The 20,381-nt window shown below is 34.9% G+C and overlaps 1 pseudogene; it reads left to right on the top strand.

Moving 5' to 3' along the window:
• Window positions 1–530: 530 nt before the first annotated feature.
• LOC120206330 lies at window positions 531–19,873 on the top strand (annotated as a pseudogene).
• The last annotated feature ends 508 nt before the right edge of the window (window positions 19,874–20,381 follow it).

The raw sequence follows: 20,381 nt of genomic DNA, 5'->3' as shown, positions 1-20,381 counted from the left end.
ATTTTTCGAGAAAAAATATCGACTCCATCAGTTCCAAATTCTATCATTAATCAATTCACAAATATAGAAAGGTCCCATTTATGGTGATTGAGTAGATTGTACATTATTAATAATAATAATAAAAGAGAGTAGATTGTACATTAAAATTAAAAAAAATTAAAATATATCTAATATGCTTTGGCGTTGCAATCGCTTCGGCCTTCATCGCCGTCGCCAACTCTTAATATCCAAAGATAAATAAAAGTCTTCTTTAACTTTTGAAAGGAAAAAAAGGCTTCTTTGAATTCTTTGTTAATGTCAGTAAAAAATGGTTTCTCTTTTAATGGCCGCCGGCTTGTCTCCATTCTCTCTGCTTCATTTAACTAGTAAACCCTGCACGTTACCTTCGCCACTCTCATTTTCTTGCATTTCAAAACCCCTTTATAATCAAATGTCTTTTACTTTCTCTGAACTCTAAAACCCAACTCTCAAAGCATCTTGTTTTGAGAATTCTAGTTGGAAAAGTTTGCGTTTTTTTTAATCGAATCTAGTTTAGCATATACTCAATGGCGTACTCAGGACCAAAAGAATCTGCTCCCAATAACCCTGGCCTCCAAACTCCTCCTGAAGTCACCAAAGGCTACTTCATGCAACAAACTGTTAGTTTCCTTTTTGGTGATTATAATATGTAAATATTATGTTTTTCAAGGAATGTGTGTAATTATTTTCTTTTCATTTTCCTTTGGGTTGCAGTGTTTTCGAATTAAGGATCCAAAAATCAGTCTTGTTTTTTTACTCTCGTATATTGGGCATGTCGTTAAGTTCAAATTCAGTTCTCTTTCTTATTAGCTTTTTTCTTTTTCTTTTTTTTAGAAAAACTGATTTGATTTATGAGGAATCTAAGCTTTTCTTGTGTCGGTGGAAAATTGAAGTGAATTGGATTTGATCTTAATAGAAGCTATGAAATCGTCATTTCCAGGTTGCTTAAGAGAATTAATGTTCCAGAATTGTAGTTTACCTTGTATTTCCTGGGATATGAGGTAATGCGTTCGAGATCGACTTAATTAAGGCTCAATAAATATTCGAATTGACTCGACTCGAGCTCGACTCGAGTTCTTAACGAGCCTAAACGAGCTACTTCGATATTCGACTCGAAAAGCTCGTGCTCGAAAAATGTTATATTATAATTTTATATTTTTTTAAAATTACATTATTAAAAATATATTAAAAATATACTATTGATAATTATAAAAATTTAAAAATATATTAAAAATTCTATAATACAATTACCCTCAAATTTTAATTAATGTCCTTGCAATGAACCCTAAATCATAAACTATAAACCTTAAATTATACTAACCTCATAAAGCTGTATTAAGTCGATTAATTAATGTCTTTGCAATAAACCTTAAACCATAAATTACAAACCTTAAATCCTAAAACCTAAATCCGATTATGTGATAAAGGTTAAGTTATGCACATGAAGGTAACATACAAATTATGCAAAATGATGTTATGTGACTCCTAAATAAATCAATCGCATACTTATACATAAACATATTAACATGCAAAATAAATATACATAACTAGTTAAAGAAAACAATCCTAAACAGGGACTAAATTAAGAGAAATCTAAATGTGAGGACTAATTTAAGCTAAATATACTAACTTTAGAATGATGATTAAATTCACGTAAATGTAAAATTAAACTTACAAAGTTGGAATTAAACCAATTACTTAAATACAAAATGCACATAAACTATAGGGTCTTATATGCAATTGATCCTATTCGGTTTAAGCTAAAATAATATGGAAAATAACATAAATGACACCTGAACATTTAAAATAAATAAGAAAATTTAAACAAATGTGATTGAAATACAAAAATTAAAATATAATATACCAAACTCTGGTTTAAGCTTATATGCAATTGATCCTATTCGGTTTAAGCTTATTGTTTCACTCTTGTTTTGCTTCAGCTTCGGCTTCTGGTGGTGCCTGTCTCACTATGGTTGTTAACTCTGGTTTATGAGTCGTGGCCCTGGAACCACTCTCTTGTTCAAAAAACAAGACTTGGACCACCATTCTTAATGGTAGCCTCTCGTTCTTTACCGCATGTGCACGCACCTCTGGAGACAGTTTCTGGCAGTCTAGCATTCTGCATAGTCTTTTCTTTTCTGCTTTACTAACATCAGGGCCTCCTGTTTAAATAAAATGCATTAATATGTTCATGTCTATCAGTATCCATAACATGAAGAAATGAGCATCTAGGAGATGATTAGTGAATTGGTGTCACCTTGAGATAGATGTTAATGGACTTATAAAGGCCATCATGATCTTCCCTGGCAACATCCGGCAATGCTTCAACTAGAGAAACTAGTTTGGATATTGGCATCCCTTGCAACAACTTGAATATATGAATCGATAAGCTTCCCCGTCTTTCTAATTGATCTAAGCAAGTGGCCGTTTTCTGCAGGTGCTGGGGATTGTCTTCTCCATAGTGCCAAATAACTATCTAATACTGCTGCAACCAAGTCAATATCATAATAGTGCTGATCAGTAGGCAACTGTGAAGGAAATAGTATATCATTTAGTGTCGCTTCTTCGAATTGCATACTGGCTTTCCTTATCAGTTCAGTCTTTGTCACCGGGGACGCTTCTAGATAACTTGCAATGCTAAGGAGCTTTAACAAGAAGCCTACTGAAACCGAGCCTCGATCGGTTGGAAGACAAGAAAGGAGAGAAAAAGAAAGGATAACTGATGATTGCAGTTTGGTATGGCACACAGGCTGATGAGACTTTTCCAGATGTGTGGCATTCGGATGCTATTGTTCCAGGTGATAGCACTTCGGTTTCCCCAACATACATCCGTTCAAAAGTTTATCACTCTCCGAGACTATGGTATGTCCGTGTCAAAGTTATTGAGGCTCAAGACCTTGTTCCAGCTGACAAGAACAGGTTTTCTGATGCATATGTTAAGGTTCAAATTGGTAACCAGATCTTAAAGACAAAACCTGTTCAAAACCGAAATATGAATCTTGTTATATCATTGAACTCCGTTGGTAGGCGTGCTAATGATCGAAGTATCCGTTCCCGATGGTACAATCTGGAGAAGTCTTTTTCAGATGCTATGGATGGCAATCGTGCAAGGAAGGATAAGGATAAATTTCGTCTCGTGAGGAGAAAATCAGTGTTGATTATACAGGAGAAGCCTTTCTACTGCAACCTTGATCTGGAGATGGAGATGGGGATCGGAGTTGAAGGTGGGGTGTGAATTTGGACAACCCCATTGTTGTTGTTGTTGTTGAACTGTTTGAAAGTAGTTCATATCACACATCGGCTTGGGGAATAAGGGGTAAAGAGAGTGTATAAAAGGGGATGGGTTTCAACAATTGAAATTTAACCTGTCTTCGAGCTTCAAACGAGCTTGAATCGAGCTCAAATTCGAGCTTGAAACGAGCTCAAAATCGAGTTTCAATCGAGCTTGAGTCTCAAGCTTCGGTCGAGCTCTTGATTTTTTTTGAGTTCGAGCTTGAGTCTCGAGCTTCGGTCGAGCTCTTGATTTTTTTTTTGAGTTCGAGCTTTTTTGAGTTCGAGTCGAGCTTGAAAATTTTAGGCTCGCAAGTTTTTGAGTCGAGTCGAGCTTACATTTAAAGTTTTCGAGTTCGAGTCGACCTCGGCAATACTCGAGCTCGACTCGACTTGTTTACACCCCTATGAGGTATAATGCATATAATTACACTGCAACAAATTATTCTGTTTGAGGTGTCACCATTTTGGTAATAACAACGATGCTTGATTCTAAATGCGTATTGTCGTAACCGGTTTTCGCCCGGGCACGAATATTTTTTTACTTGGCGGGAAAAGTGATGTGAATAAATGGTTTTTAAAATAATTTGGCAGTCGCCATCGATCTTTTGGGTCAGGTAAGTCGAATACCTAAATATCACCCTTTAAAAGAGTTTTTAAGAAAACATCGATTAAAAGAAAAACTGACATGCGTTTTAACAAAAATTCGTTCTTTTTAATAATAAAAAGGGATTCATGGTCGGTTGCGTTTAGGGAAGGATTAGCACCCCTACAACGCCCAAATTTGGTACTTTATTAATTATAAATTGTCTCTTATTATTGGAAATTTAAAAATTCAAAGATATATTTAATTCATAATTCTATTATTTCAAATAATTTTAAGAAAATATATTAATATACATAAATAAAATATTTATTTATTTAGAAATATCAGAAAATGACTTCTAGGTACCTTAAGACAGCTCTTTTCTTTGATATTAATAAATAAAAATAAATATTAAAATTTTAATAATTTAAATAAAACTAAATTATAATTTTTATAATATTTAATTATTTAAAATACCAGAATTGGACATCCAGATGTATTAAGACTGCCCTTTTCTTTGATATTGAAAATAAATAAACATTATTATTTAAAATATATATATATAAATATATATATATATTTATATATATTTATATATTTATTTATGTGACTAATATGAAAATAATAATAATATAAAAGTAATAACAAATTAATATTATAAATAAATAATATTTAAAATAAATTTAAAAGTAATAATATTAAATTGCAAAATATATAAAAACAATCAGGATCAAAATGAAAAGAAACAAAAAATTGGTGACTAAATAAAATAAAATATCAAAATTAAATGGCATAATTCGAATTAACAAAAAAATTAATGCTAATAATGTAATTTAACCTTATTTAATTAATTCAGGTTAAAAAATAAATTATAAAAATTATGAAGGACTAAATAAGGCATTTAACCTAAATATATGTATAATACAGGTAAGGACTAAATTATAAACTAAATAAAATCGAAAGACCGAATTAAAAGGTTCAAGATTTGATATCAGTGACCAAAATGAAAAGTTACAAAACTGTGGTGGCAGCGGGTATAGTTTACCCTTGTGAGAAATTACAGATATACCCCTTCCCCAAAACGGCGTCGTTTGGGGAAGGGCTTAAAAATCCCAAAAGGTCGGCCCTTAAGGGCCAGCTTCTCATTTTCATCTTTCCTCTTCTCTCTCTATCTGAGAGAGAAGAGAAACTCTCTCGCCACTCTCTTCAATCCTCCAAACGGAGGTTGGCCGACCACCAGCTGATAGCCATACTCCGGCACCGACACCACCGTCGGCCACCACCCACGGTGGCCGGAATATGCAAAAATACCCTAATCTTAAAGATCTACTTGCCACGAACCCGAATCTAGCCTCATTTTATCCTAAAAACCTTTAGATTTTCTTAAATCTAAGAAAATACCTTCGGTATTTTCGGTTCTCCGGCAAGATGAGAAGGCTCCGATGATCGCGTGTCTATATTGGTAAGCTTCTCTCCTTTTTCTTTCCTTCTGTTTTATGGATTTTGATGGTTATTATTTTCCTCTGACTTCTTGGTTGATGTTCGTATCTCTCTCTTTTTTCTTGCTCTCTGTGGCTGTGTGTGGTTACTGGTTTGCTTGCCCTCTCTTCGTTTCTGTCTCTCCTCTTTGTTTTGCAGGATCCGGTGGCTTTTATAGCCACCACAGAGCCATGCTCGGACCGGTCTAGAGGGGGAAGTTCGGTGAGTCACCGAGCTATGTGGTGACTCACCCCATAGCCGCGACATGTGGGGGATAGCTGGCCTTCTAGAAGCTTCTGGTGAGGCGGCAGCTTCGTGGCTGTAGCGGGTTCGAGCATCTGGCAGCAGACGTGGGGCGGCTGGAATTCACTGGAACTTTGGAGCGACGGCTGTGACGTGGCCACGTAAAAACTAGGGTTTAAAAACCCTAGCTGCATCATGTTGGACATCCTGTGGACCGTTGGATCTCTCAGATCCAACGGCTGTGATGATGAGGCGGCTAGAGATGATACAAACCCTAAATCAGGTTTAGGGTTTAGCTAGGCCAGTTGGCTGATCGGGCCTCTTTGTTTGGGTTTGTAAATTGGGCCTATGGGTCTTGGGCTTGTAATAATATATTTAATAATAATAATAATAATAATAATATTTATAATAATAATAACAACAATGGAAAAAAAATTAGTGTTTACAGCTGCCCCTCTTTGCTTATTCTTGTGTTAACAAGAATAGAGCAAAGACGGAAAAACAATAATTTTTTCAATTTTCTTCTTTTGAGTAAGACTGAAATGTTGAAAACATCATTCCAGAGGTCTTAAAAACATCATGCACTGAAGGACTTACAGATGACCCTAAGGTTTGAAAACATCAAAAAGCTCCCGAAGGCTTTTTGGAAACATCATGCACTGCAGGACTTACAGATAACTCTAAGGTTTGAAAACATCAAAAAGCTCCCGAAGGCTTTTTGGAAACATCATGCACTGTAGGACTTACAGATGTGTGAAATAGTTTACTAAGTAAAAAAAACTAAGGAAATCGTTTTCTTACTTTTCAACAATTTCATTTTTAGAAAAGATTAAATGAGAAACTTTGGAAATCGTTTTCTCATTATGTTTCAAGATAACCTGTTAATTGGGTAACATGCCCCAATCTCAAGATAAGGTTGTTGGAAATAGTTTACTAAGTAAAAAAAACTAAGAAAATCGTTTTATTACTTTTCAACAATTTCATTTTAGAAAAGATAAAAAAGAGAAACTATGGAAATCGTTTTCTCATTATGTTTTTGAAATAACATGTTGATTGGGTAACATGCCCCAATCTCAAGATAATGCTCATTCTTGTGGATTGCGTCCATCTCTTCTTCAGATGTTTGCATGATTCATGTATTTGCGGTTTTGAATACCTTCTTCTTGTAAGGTATTTCTTACCATGAATCTTCTTGTTCTTCTGAAGATCTGTAAAACTTCATGTTTGAATGCACTCAGATGTATCAATGTAATGCATTGTCTATTGTGTAAATGATGTTTTTTTTTGAATGCATGAATGTTGATGCAATCTTCATTTGTCTTCAAAGTGGTGAACTTGGTCTTTCTCTAGTTCATCATTTATTGCCAGGGTTACCTCTAGATATCAGTGTAGCAATTTATGCTATCAAGCTTACATTTCTGCAGAATCATCTGATCAACTTGTATCTTTGCTGTCTTCTTTGCTTCATGAAAGTTTCAGAAGAAATGTTTCATTTGTGGAACTCTTGCTGTAGTCAAAATTATGACCCTGATGCCCCATTTTGTCTTGGATAAAACCAACTTTATTTGCTTGGACTTGTGTATAAATCCCATAAAGCTTTAATCTTTGAAAAGAGAATCTATCATCTTTAAAAAGAGAATCTATCATCTTTGAAGAGTGTAGATGTAGATATGCCTGACTCAGCAGGGATTAATTAGGAGAGTAGAGTATGTTCTAATTCGACTCTTTAAAACACATTACAAGGAAGATTTATCCCAATTCCTTTCATGTATCCATATATAATCAGATCTTGAATAAGGCAACTTGGACCATATCATGTCGAGATGTTTAACAACAATCATATCTCAACTTATAATCTTGAAGTTGAAGAAGACAATCTTCATCTTGGATCAAAAATGGAAACCATATGATCACAACATTGGTTCAACATCAGAATAACTAGTTCGTAAAACATTTTGACAATACATTCTTCATCTTATGTGGTTTCAGCTCAAATGTTCGTAAAGCATTTGACAACACATTCATCCTTTTTTATGGCTTATGCCAAGATTTCTCAATCATTGAATCTCTTTGCATGGTGTTCAAAGTTTTTGTATGATGTCACAAGACCATTTGAGAACAAAACTCAATGGGGATTCAAGTGTGATGTTGGTATGACCAAAAAGTTGGTTAAATTCACAAGATATGCTGGTGTCGAATTGAATAGAAGACACTAATTACTCTTGATATCATCTCGGGCAAGGGCAAATGTAATACTGATCACGTTTTCTTCTGTAATGAGCATTGTAGAAAGTAGAAACATTTCAGCTATAGGATCCATGTACAGAAAGTTATCCGTAGAATTCTTGCTTATGAGGATGAAACGCAAATGATAAAACCCAAAATAGATGAAAACTCAATTCATCTTGGCTAGCAATGATGATCCTAATAACAACGGGAATAACAGTAATATAAGTGAGAATCGAGTCTCCCTTTTCAATGTCATCAAGTAAGCAAAAACTGATGTGAAAAACAGCTTCATAATCTCAACTTTATGGTTGAAACTAATTGCCAGGAATCTCAAAGAAATATTTCCAATCATCACCGACACACAGAATGCAAAATTCAAAGCTGAGATATTGAGGAATTGAACCCTGGATCGAGTAGTCTACCTGGGGACCATCTTTATTCATGCAACCGTGATGTAGCTTAACAAAGAACATGATATCATGTGAAACACGGTTAAGAATATTGGGTATTTGAAAACATACTTGCTGAGTAGATATTTGTTCAACAAATGATCATAATGTAACTGCCTGATGAACGAAGCAATTGTGTATAGTCAACTTGACTGTTATTGTTTCACCATTTTCATTCTTCATATTTTTCTGTCTCTTTGAAAGTATATGCTCAAGTCAATGATTTTTAACACATGATGATGTGGGCCTTCAGCATGCCCCAACATTAGCTAATACAAGTGTTCAAAATGCATCAACAGTCCTGATTCTGATTGAAAGGGGCTTTCAGCATACCCCAGCATTTTGCTGATATAAATATTCAGAATACTTCAATATTCCTGATTCTGATTGAAAGGGGTTTTCATCATGCCACAACCTTCGCTTCTTGTTAATTTGAGCCTTCAAAATGCCCCACATGGATCTGTCTGAAAGAACCTTTAAAATGCCCTAACATTTGCTGATACAGATGTTAAAAGTGTGCTCAACATTATTTATTGTTGAGATGAGCCTCCAAGAATGCCCAAATATTCATATTGCTGTGAGCCTTCAAAATGCCCCAATATTCTATTTCTGGTTGAAATGGGCCCTCAAGATGTCTCTCTAGATATGTCTGAATTGGGCTTTCGAGATGCCTCAATTTTCTATTTCTGGTTTACTCTCGACGTCTGTTTGACTTGAATATCATGATCCCTACAAGGTTCAATTTTGACAATGCACTGTTGTAGGTACTTGTAGCTTTATTCGTGCCCCAAATTTGTTTATCTTGAATACTCTCATTCTGGTGTCACTAAACAGTAGTATTGTCAAGTAACTGGAGAAATTCTCTTCATGTTGTCAAAAATTTAAGAAGTACTCAATCATTCTGACAAAAACGTCTGAGATATGTGTCTTCTGAATGAGGTGACCATTTTCTGTATCTGGAGGGGTCTAGTCAGACAGAGTAGTATAAATTGCTTGGTAATTTATTCCAGACTGATATAGTGAACCTTGTTTTCAGTGAAGGCTATTTCTGGAATATACTTTTTTGTGGGCGATAAACCAATTTATGTGAACAGTAATCTGATGCAACAACAAGACTACATATACAGTGGTACATGCTTTTGAAAAATCTGCACTCATACAACATGTTGATTCTGATAACAACTCATCTGATTATGAATCAATATTTCAGGATGATTTCACAGATATTGATAGTTCTTCTGATATTGAGGAAATCCTGAATTCTGATTCTAATGAGGAGAGTAAACTGTTATACTTGACAAAAATGGGATTCTCAGAGGCTGAGGCTTCAATAGCCATGGAGAGATGTGGTCCAGATTCATCAATTGCAGAGTTGACAGATTTTATATGTGTTGATCAAATGGCTAAGGCTGCTGACGTACTTCTTCCAGTAGAAGGTAGGAATTCATTATACAATGACCCCAATTACAAGCAAAGGCGAAACTTGGGTTATGATTTTTGAAAAGGAAGAAGCAGAGGAAGCTTGAAAAGAAGCTTCTTAATGAAGACGATCATGCATTTCATCTTTCAATTCCAATGATTGGTTCTGGGGTTCCTACTGAACCAGATCAGATAACTCAAAGAACACTTCCAGAAGATGCTATTGGGTCTCCTTATTTCTACTATGAGCAAATTCATCTTTCAAATCCAATGATTGGTTTTGGGGTTTATACTAAATCAAATCAGATAACTTAAAGAACACTTCCAGAAGATGCTATTGGGTCTCCTTATTTATGCTACGAGAACGTGGCACTTGCTCCAGTTAATGTTTGGACTGGGATATCACAGTACTTATTCGATGTAGAGCCAGAATTTGTAGATTCGAAGCATTTTCATGCTGTTACACTGAAAATAGGCTATATTCATAATCTGCCAATTGAGAACAGATTTCCTCTTATCTTGTTTTTTCCACGCACTATACATGATATTTTTCCATTGACAAAGAAATCATGGCCTTCCTGGGATCCAAGAACAAAGTTGAACTGTTTATAAACATGTACAGGAAGTGCCAAATTGATAGAAAGGATCTGTAAGGCTCTTGAAGCTTATGACGATGAGCCACCTTCGAGTATCCAGAAGTATATTCTTGATGAGTGCTGAAAATGGAATCTGGTATGGGTTGGAAGGGATAAAGTTACTCCACTTGAACCTGATGAGGTAGAAATGCTTCTAGGTTTCCTTAAAAACCATACACGAGGAGCTATTAGAGACATGTTCTCCGGTGATATCAATATCCTATTTTTTTTTCTTTTTTTTTTCTGGGATCAGTGATGCAATGGTCGCCTTCTACTGTCTTGGCATACTTTTGAAAACAGATGTACAAGAACTGAATGATGATCGGTTGGAGCAATTGATGAGTAGATTTGTCGAATTCGACCTTGTTGTCAGTGGCATCCAGCGTAACAACCTTACTGGAAGAAATAAACATCATCAGGATGAACTAGAAGATTTTTGTTGGTGCATTTTCTTGCAATGACCGCTACAACGAATGTCTCTTTTGCTACTCCAAGATATATCATACTCTTACTGAACCATGGAAAAGTTTAATTGACGGTAAAACTGATTATCTTCAACTTTTGGAATTCTGTAACCAATGTTACCCTATATAAAAGGCTTATAAGGGTAGATTCTGTTCCAATGTCTTATTCTGTGCCATAAGTCCTCAAATTCAAATTCAGCAATCTTCTGAAGGACATAATGGATATCATCTTAACAAAGAAAATGATTGGCACAGAAGAAGTAGCAATGATGTATCAAGACTTGAGCCAGCATCACGGTATAACCAGAGTGCAGGTAGTGACTTGTTCATGGCTCTATGATGTAATCTTCTAGAGAACATGAATTGATGGTTGGGAAAAATAATCTGTCTGGTGATGCTTATCACCCTCAGCATGAGATAAACGATAATCTTTCTTGATGACCTCAAATAATGTCATAGGGGAGAATCACAATTTCAATTCTCCAGACTTTCTGGCTTCTCAGACCACTTGCCTTCAAAAATGTGAAGTGCTTCATTATTCTGGCCTCGTTCATTTTTTTCTACAACAGAGGTAGAATAAGCAATAATTGCTTCAAGGACCTTCTCCATTTGAGACTGTCCTGTTTGAAAATGTTTTTCCTCCTTTCTTTATCGAAGAATGAAAGAATTTTGTAGAATGTTGCCTATCATAGGTTCACAATAAAATAAAATCATAAGCATGAATTCAAAGAATATCAAAAGAATCAACAACTCTGTAATGTTTGAGAATTATAATTCTTTGACAAGTATCAAGATTTGGTTTGGTTTCAGGATGGCCTTCCTATTTTCTATGGTTACATCTATTTAAGATGTCACTCATCTCTCGCTCTTTGTGAACTTTGTCACATGTCTCACTTTGAGGACTTGGTATTTTAACCGGATGCGTACAAAATGACGCAACTAGGATTGCCAATCACTAGACCTTCTAGAATCCTTCCATTTCAATTCTCTGGAATCTTTCATTTAGACTCATCTAATCAAAGTAGTGCAAAAATATCGGTCTAAAAATGAAATTTCTGAGTGATTGTGTGAAGTTGACTATAACAGGTGTTTCACAACTCCCTTAGTCCATCTCTTAACACATTTTCCATTTTGGCTAGCTGAATTCAGCTTTATTATATATAATAATCACTTTTATCAGGTTAATTGAAACTTATCCATAAAGCCGGGGCGATTAACCAATTGCTCTAGAGGGACAGTTTTATTGCATATAATAGTATAATAGACTAGCTGAATATTATCCATAAAGTCAGGGCGATTAACCAATTGCTCTAGAGGGACAACTCAAACTTTATTGTATAATAATATAACATGGGTGTTCAAATCCAATTTCTTAAGCTTATTAAGAAGAACCTGTTATAGTCTAGGTGTTTTGGTGGAATTCAGAAAATCTCTTTGTTAGAATTCAATTCTCAAGCAACTGACTTAAACTAGATTTACCTATTTGTGAAGATTACGTTCATCATTGAAAGCCATCAATAGAAAAATACTCTAGTCGATTTTGTAATGTAATACATCAATGATGCCCCATATTGTACGCTCCTATATATAAATACCAAGCCTTTTTGTAATTCCTTTCAATAGGAGTAGGCTATCTCATATTTGTAATAGGATAGTGTTTGGGTGTATTTCTTCTGAGGTAAGGTCAATAGTCCTTGTTTTTCTGGTTTTCAATCCTAATATTCTGTCAAAGATTATAACTCTAATCATGAAGAACTTTTTAATCCAGTTGATATTCAAAGAACTGCAAGATTGCAAAATTGACTCAATGCTCATAACCTTAATAAGCAACACAAATTTATTTATTGCACAAAAGGCGGAGAAATGAACAAAAACAAGTTTAAACAGGATTCTGAAAATAGAAAGTACTACAGTGATAGATAACACTTTCACTTGTTTATGCATCAATACTCCTCTATTGTTGGGTGTGTACTTGACCCAGGATTTTTATCCTTATTTGCCCCCCATTCCTTGATCATTTCTTGTGTTAAAACCCCTTTGTCAACAAGCATCTCAATTTCTTTTAACAGTGGCCTACAATTGCCTGTAGAATGCCCCTTTACCCCCAAGTGGAAATTACAAACACTATCTTGATCATAGCTATGAGCAGAAGGGTTTGATGTCACTTTAGTTGGTCTTGATGTGATGTATTGACCTTTAACCAAATGAGGATACAAGTCTGAAAGGGAAGTTTGGAACACTTCCAAAGTTTTTCTTGATCGCATGACTTTCTTTGGTCGATCCGAATAGTTACTTGCTCTTTTTATTTTGCAATTGCGAGGACTCTAGATGCGACACTTATTCACATGATCAGCTTTTGCTTTTTGATCCGTCAGGCTCCTGGATGTGACTTTTGATTTTTCTTCACTGATTACATTCTCAATTAAATTTCCACTTGTCATAAGATTCTCGAACTCCTTTGTCGGATTTGCCTGCATTAACTTGCAGAAAGGAGCGGGAATGGAATCCCGAAACATATGTGATATCTCCTCTTCTAACATGGGAGGTTGAACTTGTGTTGCCACTCCTCTCCATCTTAAGGCATATTCTTGAAATTTTTCATTGGTTTTCTTCTTTACTCTTCGAAGATCCATACGTGTTGGAGCTAAGCCTTTAACATACCGATATTGTCCCAAAAACGCATCAGCTAAATCAACCCATCTCTTGATATGTTCTTGGGTCAACTGATTGTACCATACTACTGCTGGGCCAACGAGGCTATCATGGAAAGAGTGAATTAACATATCATCAGAACTTAAATATCCTTCCATTTTTCTGCAAAACATTCTTAAATGGATTAAGGGACAACTGGTGCCATCATATTTCTCAAAATCAGGCATTTTGAAATGATGGGGAATAATCAAATCTGGAACCAAGCTGAGCTCTCTTGCTTCTAATTCTTTGTGGTGGGTACTAACATCTTTCATATTTCTGATTGCTTTCTCTATCCTCTTGACTCTCTCCTCATATTGTGAATAATTAATGAGGCTATTCTTTGGGTTTGAGTGGGATGCCCCAGGGTATGTTATCTTTCTCGACTCTTCAATTTGATAGCATGATTTCTCTTTAGCATTTATCTCTTCTTTATCAGATTCCATTCCCTGAATAATTTGATCTGATCCATCTGGTACTGAATCTGACGTTTCTTTCCTTGTATCCCGAGGTAACCCTGTCAATTGTTCTGGCCACTGGTCTTGTAGTCCCTCATAAGATTGCTCCATTGTTTTCATGATGATGGTAAAGTAAAATGAATGAATGACCTTGGTTTTACTGTTACAAAACCTTTCATTAATTACTTACATTTTTTATATTTAATGTATATAACAGTAATAAAAAATGTAATGTAAATACGAAAATGCATAAATTCCAAAAATAAAAATGCAAACTGTGCAATTCAAAGGCAAACATAAAAGTATGAATGCAAAATGAAAAATGCAAAGATGCAAAATGAAAATGCATATATGAAAAGGTGTTTAATCAAGAGTGATCATCTTAGAACAGATTTCATTGAACACAAAAGCTTTGGTACATCAAACAAAACTTTTACATGTAGGGGATAGCTTTTACTCCTAACTTCTCTATTTCCCTTAAAAGCCAAACTAACTTCCACTCATGCTCAGGTGTGGAGTTCTCAATCTGCTTTAATTCTCTCATGAAACTAGCTAAGTCCACCAGCTTATGAGCCACATTATTTGCTTGAGCAGCGGATTCCTTCATGATATTGTCTTTTTCCTTCATCTTTTGCATTAACTCTCGAAGTTGTAAACAATATTGTTCATTTTTTCTTGTGAGAGAATGTTTATGTTCAAGAAGTTCTCGTACAAGATCTCCATAATCATCTACACATTTCTTCAATGTTTTGTTCTTGGCCATAGTGGCTTTTAATTCAGTATCGATCTCAAGCTGATGAATCTGATATGATGCTTCCATGTTAGTCATAGCACTATTCAACCTTTGATTTTTGACTTGACATCTTTTCAATTCACTAACAGACGTATTGCATTTTTCTTCTGCAACTCGTGAATTATGATAAAACTTCTTGGCTCGTTCTTCATGTATGTTACAGTTCTTCTTCAGTTTGGTGACCCCTGTTATCCACTCTTCTGGGGTGTTCCCTATGACAGCATTTCGAAAGGCTTGATTGATCTTTTGGAAATCTTCATGCATGTTTTTCATTTTGGTGCTCAATTTATCGTTTTCAATCTTTAAATGACGTATTTGAGCTTCAAACCTCAGCAAATCATCTTCTTCTTTCTGGGCGCCCTTACTGATACTCTTACCTTTGAAGACTTTTGGTATTAATCTAGCAGGACCTTTGGTTACCAAACTAGGTCGGTCATCAACCATAAATTGTAAGGTTCCATGATCCAAAAGACTTTGGACTCGATGTTTGAAGGCAAGACAATTCTCGATGGTATGTCCTTGAGCTCCGGCATGATATTCACAATGAACGTTGATGTCATACCAATTTGGATACGGAGGTTGGAATGGTTTTATGTAATATGGAGCTATTTCTCGTGCTTCAAGTAACTTTTCATACAACTCTTTATATGATATAGGTATAGCATCAACATGAGAACCGCCTTTTGTCTTGAATTGAACCTGAGTTTTAGATATCGGGAGCATACTAAACTTCGATGATTTCAGGTTACATGATTTCTTCTCTTCTCTGGAAGCTTTTACAATTGTCATCATTTCTTTGGTATCTCCAGATGACTTGTGAATACGGATGATGATTGTCTGTAACTTCTCCAATTGATTAGGATCAGAAGTCCCTTGCATATTTGAGATTGCAGGATTATGTTCATTAAGCTTTCTCTCTTTCTGTGCATGAATCTCTTCTCTTTTGGCCAAAACAGATATTCTATCCATCATCTTCGACATCTGCTCTCTTATTTCTCGTATCTCCTCTTTCTCCTTAATGGACACATGATCTCTAGGTGCATAGCTCTCTTCTATCCTCGGAGTTCCCTCGGGATGTCTTTTCTTGGTCACATCATATTTTGTTTGATCATAAAACTTTTTGTCCATTTACGATTTCTTTCCAATATGATGAACAGTCTTTCAAGTAAATACCTTTTGGTTATGCCATGATCATGCAATGTAAACAAAAGAAATCAATATGAACAGATTAGAGCAAAGTAACATGCATGAAAAAATAAAAAAAAATAGAATAGTTAGTACCAACTAATGGAAAAAATCTATCTATCAAGGTATAAATCTTAACCTCATGCTTTCTAGTTCCATGCTTTGTTTGGAAAATTTATCCTAACCGCATGATTTCTAGTTCGCATGCATTTATTCAGGAAAAAGAAAAGGAAATAAAATAAATTAAAAGCTAGAGCTTATTTCTCCTTTGTGTATACCTACAGACAGAGGTTTAGTACTGTCTTAAATCAGGAGAATTTCTAGGGTTTATTATATGCAGAGTTTCAGTTCTAGGAGTAAAGGTACTCGAATTGTCCTTGTTGATGCCCCCTTGGGCTGTCAAACCCTCAATCCTAGTCCATTACAGACTTAAGCAGACCGAGTTCAATTCGAGGGGACACATTTCTCTATGCCTAACACGAAGAATAAATTCTCACGAAGACATAAAGCATATGAACCCCGAAAGTTACTTGCTAGGTTTGACACAGAGAATAAATTCTCACGAAGACGTCACTTTCACTCCCACTTAAAAGGGACAAGCTTGATTAGAAAGCTTATGTTATGCAATGCAAGTGTTGTGTGTGAGGAGAAATATTCAAACCTCTGACAAACAAATAAATAATGAAAATAAAATAAAAATATTATAAAAATATACATATAAATATTATAAAAATAATAAGTATATATAAAAATTTGAAAAGAAAGAATTATAAATTAAATATATGATTTTTTAATTTATAATTAATAGAGACAATTTATAATTAATTTTAAAGTTTGACGTCCCCAGCGGAGTCGCCAAGCTGTCGTAACCGGTTTTCGCCCGGGCACGAATATTTTTTACCTTGGCGGAAAAAGTGATGTGAATAAATGGTTTTTAAAATAATTTGGGAGTCGCCATCGATCTTTTAGGTCAGGTAGGTCGAATACCTAAAAATTATCATTTAAAAGAGTTTTTAAGAAAACATCGATTAAAAGATAAACTGATCTGCGTTTTAACTAAAAATTCGTTCTTTTTAATAATAAAAATGGATTCGTGGTCGGTTACATTTAGGGAAGGATTAGCACCCCTACAACGCCCAAAATTGGTACTTTATTAATTATAAATTGTCTCTTATTATTGGAAATTTAAAAATTCAAAGATATATTTAATTCATAATTCTATTATTTCAAATAATTTTAAGAAAAATATATTAATATACATAAATAAAATATTTATTTATTTAGAAATATCAGAAAAGGGCTTCTAGGTACCTAAGACAGCTCTTTTCTTTGATATTAATAAATAAAAATAAATATTAAAATTTAAATAATTTAAATAAAACTAAATTATAATTTTTATAATATTTAATTATTTAAAATACCAGAATAGGACATCCAGTTGTATTAAGACTGCCATTTTCTTTGATATTGAAAATAAATAAACATTATTATTTAATATATATATATATATATATATATATTTATGTGACTAATATGAAAATAATAATAATATAAAAGTAATAAAAAATTAATATTATAAATAAATAATATTTAAAATAAATTTAAAAGTAATAATATTAAATTGAAAAATATATAAAAACAATCAGGATCAAAATGAAAAGAAACAAAAAATTGGTGACTAAATAAAATAAAATATCAAAATTAAAGGGCATAATTCGAATTAACAAAAAAATTAATGCTAATAATGTAATTTAACCTTATTTAATTAATTCATGTTAAAAAATAAATTATAAAAATTATGAAGGACTAAATAAGGCATTTAACCTAAATATATGTATAATACAGGTAAGGACTAAATTATAAACTAAATAAAATCGAAAGACCGAATTAAAAGGTTCAATATTTGATATCAGTGAAAAAAAAATGAAAAGTTACAAAATTGTGGTGGCAGCGGGTATAGTTTACCCTTGTGAGAAATTATAGATATACCCCTTCCCCAAAACGGCGTCGTTTGGGGAAGGGCTTAAAAATCCAAAAAGACCGGCCCTTAAGGGCCAGCTTCTCATTTTCATCTTTCCTCTTCTCTCTCTATATGAGAGAGAAGAGAAACTCTCTCGCCTCTCTCTTCAATCCTCCAAACGGAGGTTGGCCGACCACCGGCTGATAGCCATACTCCGGCACCGACACCACCGCCGGCCACCACCCACGGTGGCCGAATATGCAAAAACACCCTAATCTTAAAGATCTACTTGCCACGAACCCGAATCTAGCCTCATTTTATCCTAAAAACCCTTAGATTTTCTTAAATCTAAGAAAATACCTTCGGTATTTTCGGTTCTCCGGCAAGATGAGAAGGCTCCAATGATCGCGTGTCTCTATTGGTAAGCTTCTCTCCTTTTTCTTTCCTTCTGGTTTATGGATTTTGATGGTTATTATTTTCCTCTGACTTCTTGGTTGATGTTCGTATCTCTCTTTTTTCTTGCTCTCTGTGGCTGTGTGTGGTTACTGGTTTGCTTGCCCTCTCTTCGTTTCTGTCTCTCCTCTTTGTTTTGCAGGATCCGGTGGCTTTTATAGCCACCACCGAGCCATGCTCGGACCGGTCTAGAGGGGGAAGTTCGGTGAGTCACCGAGCTATGTGGTGACTCACCCCATAGCCGCGACTTGTGGGGGGCAGCTGGCCTTCTGGAAGCTTCTGGTGAGGCGGCGGCTTCGTGGCTGTAGCGGGTTTGAGCATCTGGTAGTAGACGTGGGGCGGCTGGAATTCACTGGAACTTTGGAGCGGCGGCTGGGACGTGGCCACGTAAAAACTAGGGTTTAGAAACCCTAGTTGCATCATGTTGGACATCCTGTGGACTGTTGGATCTCTCAGATCCAACGGCTGTGATGATGAGGCGGCTAGAGATGATACAAATCCTAAATTGGGTTTAGGGTTTAGCTGGGCCAGTTGGCTGATCGGGCCTCTTTGTTTGGGTTTGTAAATTGGGTATGTGGGTCTTGGGCTTGTAATAATATATTTAATAATAATAATAATAATATTTATAATAATAATAATAATTTTAATAATAATAACAACAATAGAAAAAAAAATTAGTGTTTACACGTATTTACCTCGAATGTAGGATGTTTCAACAGCTCCAAGTGACCCAATTGATAGAACAGCTTGGACTTTTTCGAAACCGGCTACCATAGAACTAAACCAGTAAGAATACATTATTTCTAGAAAAAGAAAAATTAATCCTCCTTTTGTTTTGACAAGATCATCATTCATCTGCCTTGTACCATGTTTAAAAGTTTAATGTTTCCTACAGCAAATGGGTACTGAAAGTGACCCCGAGTTCAAAGGATACCACACTGGGAATTCAGAACCTTTAGGCTTTGGTATGAATAGATTTTGCCTCTTTTATAATGTTCATTTCTTCTTGTGTCTTATGATTTGTGCTTCAAATAAGAATAGTTTAAAATATGATCATTTCTTGCCAGCTTTTCTAAACAACTATGCTGTAATTGATCAAACAGATGCTGCTTCCATTTTCAAGTCGATAGAAGACCCATTTTTTTCACTTTTTCTGTTCTAAATATGTGAACTCTGTATTTGAGGAATTTTCGGGATATTCTAGGCACTAATCTGTCCTTTTATCCCTTTCAGGGCATCTTGGCATTACTGTGGATGATACATTCAAGGCATGTGAGAGGTTTGCAAGGCTTGGAGTAGAGTTTGCCAAAACACCAGAGGATGGTAAGACATCACTGTGGATGATACTAATAATGAAAGTTATGTCTGAAATATTTGCTTTTTTTTAAATGCTTTCTCGTGCCTTGATTTACCAATCTGATTTGCAGGGTATGCATTCATCAAGGATCCCGATGGTTACTGGATCGAAATCTTTGATTTGGTTAATATCAGAAACGTAGTTAAGGGTGTTGCCTGAGTTAGTGCTTCACAAAGTTCAGGTAGCTTTTAGAGTATTTATCAGAGACTTCTCTTGAGACATATCGTTGTTCATCGGAAATGTATCTGATACATATTGATGTTGATACAGGAAACAAGGATGGCATATGTTACGGGTTTCAGTCATTGTCTCTGTTTCGGTTCGACAATGTTTATTCCTATACATCATCTGCTTTCTGGAACTTATCGAGGGAAGAACTCGGTGAAATCGTAATTGAAGCGCAGTTCATTCAAGTATATGTTTTCTGCATGTCTGATATGTATACCAGACGGGACAAAGTAACAATAAAGAGTTTTGTAGGAGAAACTGAACCTTGAAATTCAATAAATTCAGCTTAAATTTCCTAAAATTGCATGTCTATGTACCATGTATGTGCTTGCCAAGTCTAGAATGAAATGGAAAAATAGAACGATGAAAGTACTAAAACTCTAAACCATTTAACAAATATTATCTCTTTTCTTTATTAACAAGAAGTTTGGAATAGGGTAAGAAAAAGTCCTTTCTTTATCATT

Source organism: Hibiscus syriacus, unplaced genomic scaffold (assembly GCF_006381635.1).
Source record: "Hibiscus syriacus cultivar Baekdansim isolate YM2019G1 unplaced genomic scaffold, ASM638163v2 tig00013680_pilon, whole genome shotgun sequence".
Taxonomy (NCBI): Eukaryota; Viridiplantae; Streptophyta; class Magnoliopsida; order Malvales; family Malvaceae; genus Hibiscus; species Hibiscus syriacus.
Note: the sequence above shows the minus strand (reverse complement) of the source record. Positions and strands in the feature narration are given on the sequence as shown.